The sequence below is a fragment of the Salvelinus sp. IW2-2015 genome, unplaced genomic scaffold (genome assembly GCF_002910315.2).
Source record: "Salvelinus sp. IW2-2015 unplaced genomic scaffold, ASM291031v2 Un_scaffold5521, whole genome shotgun sequence".
Taxonomy (NCBI): Eukaryota; Metazoa; Chordata; class Actinopteri; order Salmoniformes; family Salmonidae; genus Salvelinus; species Salvelinus sp. IW2-2015.
This window is the reverse complement of record NW_019946786.1, coordinates 78,038-80,189: the sequence shown is the minus strand read 5'-3', so window position 1 is coordinate 80,189 and position 2,152 is coordinate 78,038. Positions and strand designations below refer to the sequence as shown.

The following is a 2,152-nucleotide window of genomic DNA, read 5'->3' as shown; positions in this document are numbered from 1 at the left end:
AATAAGATTACATATTTTTGGGGGACCTTAATGGACCTCTTCAGAAAATGAAGTGAAATGGCCTCGCCATTTTTGAAGCATTTTAAATGCCACAGCTTGATAGAAGATGGTGAGATAATTGTATTTCTAACTTTGTAATAACTGACAGTGTTTTCTCTGTGTTTTTCCTTTAGGAGTTCTGGGGGTTTCACTGCTCCAGGTGCGCTCACTACACTGGACTCCTGGAACCAGAGCTACTCAAGGTGGTTTCTGTCACTTCCTGCTCTCCACTCTACCTCACTGGCTCTTTCTCAGTTTAGTTTTTTAAAGAAAGGAGGCAAGGATTGAGGAATTGATGGAAGATTCATTAAACGCTTTTTTAATAGGACCACTGCTTTTTCAACTCTTTCTCTCTCTCCCCCAATCTTTCTTACCCTCCTCCAGTTAATGTGTGAGCTGGGTAAGCAGCGTGATCAACCACATCTACGAGGGAAGCCTGCGAGGAGCTGGGAGTGAAGAAACCTGAACCCTCCAGTCCTTGGTGAGCGCATGTCATCACCATCTGTGGTCATGACTAGGGTTGTTACGGTTGACCGTTACCGGCCACACCGGCAGTCACGAGTCCATGAAGGCAGTCAAATTCCATGTGACCGTTAGACACGGTAATTAGGCTTCTCCAAGCTCTGATGCTGCTTATTGGCATTTAGTAGCCTAACAAATGAAATCCGGGCATTATCAAGTCTTGTCAAATGTGAATGAGAGACTGATGAATTTGTACAGACCTGCCTAAATACACAATATATTTATTGTGAAGTGTAGACTATATTACATTGGGATTTATTAGACTCTTTTAAAAATGTAGATGTTCCAAAGGTCTGCATCAGTGCTTGTAGGGCTATGTGGAAGACAGGAGATGGCTAAATGTGTTTATGTTAATTAACGGTCAATTACGGGAAGACCGACAGTGATTTGCTTGACAGTCACCGGCTGACAAGATTTTCGTGACCGCCACAGCTAGGAGTAACTTTGGGCACTAAAATAGTTCATGAAACGTTTATAATAAAGGAAACTGAAAACTTGTTCAAGATTTTATGACAACGCCGTGGTCCTATAAGGTTGAATGTCGCTGCAACCATAACAAAAAAATATATAATATAATAATACAACACAAAAAATCAATATATTTTCCCCATCCCAGGCGGGAGAAGGAGACGTGGATCAAGGCTAAGTACGTGGAGAGGCGTTTTCCTGAAGAAGATCAGCGGAAGCAACTCATTGGTGGAGGGAGAGAGGCAGACGTCCAATCCCTGGACCGTGAAGGAAGTGCCAACGCCACAAAAGCTCCGTAAGAGGAGCGTCCAAAACACGGCAGAAATATCTCTCACGATATCGCCTCAGCAGGAAACCTTTTCCTCAGGTGACTGAACTGATTGAGGATCTTAATGACCAGTTATTGTATTCATGTTTATCACGCCACTAACGTAATGTCTAGCAATTAACGTTACAGGCTACATGTTTTACACAGAATTATCATTATTATGGACTAAATAATGTGTGCCTTGAGGAAAATGGTCCGGTGTGGGCACTAATGAACAAAAGATGGGGCCGTGTGGGGGCCTCATGGGACAAAAAATGGCAAAATTGCTGGTCCCAGTCCGTCCCTGCATTAGTCACTATGGTACATTAGTCACTATGGTCACAGTACAGTCTCACTATGGTACATCAGTCACTATGGTACATCAGTACCTATGGTACTCAGTCACTCGTACATCGTCACTATGGGACATCCAGTACACTATGGACACTCAGTCACTATGGGGACACTCAGTCCCACTATGGGACAATTAGTCACTATGGTACATTAGTCACTATGGTACATCAGTCACTATTGGTACAATCAGTCCACTATGGTACATCAGTCACTATGGTACATCAGTCACTATGGTTACATCAGTTCACTATGGTACATCAGTCACTATGGGACATCAAGCATATGGACATCAGTCAACTTATGGGACATCAGTCACTTATGTAAGTAGCAAGCCTATGTACATTAGTTCACTTATGTACATCAGTCATATGGTACATCAGATCACTATAATCGACACTCACTATGGTAATCATCCCAGATCAAGCATATGGGACATCCGTCACTATGGGGACATCAGTCACT

At 42.8% G+C, this 2,152-nt stretch overlaps 1 long non-coding RNA gene across 1 annotated transcript; it reads left to right on the top strand.

Moving 5' to 3' along the window:
* Positions 1-223: 223 nt before the first annotated feature.
* LOC139026699 (uncharacterized) lies at positions 224-1,383 on the top strand. Its single transcript, XR_011478601.1, has 3 exons — positions 224-242; positions 424-520; positions 1,178-1,383. It is a non-coding gene; the product is annotated as an uncharacterized lncRNA (long non-coding RNA).
* The last annotated feature ends 769 nt before the right edge of the window (positions 1,384-2,152 follow it).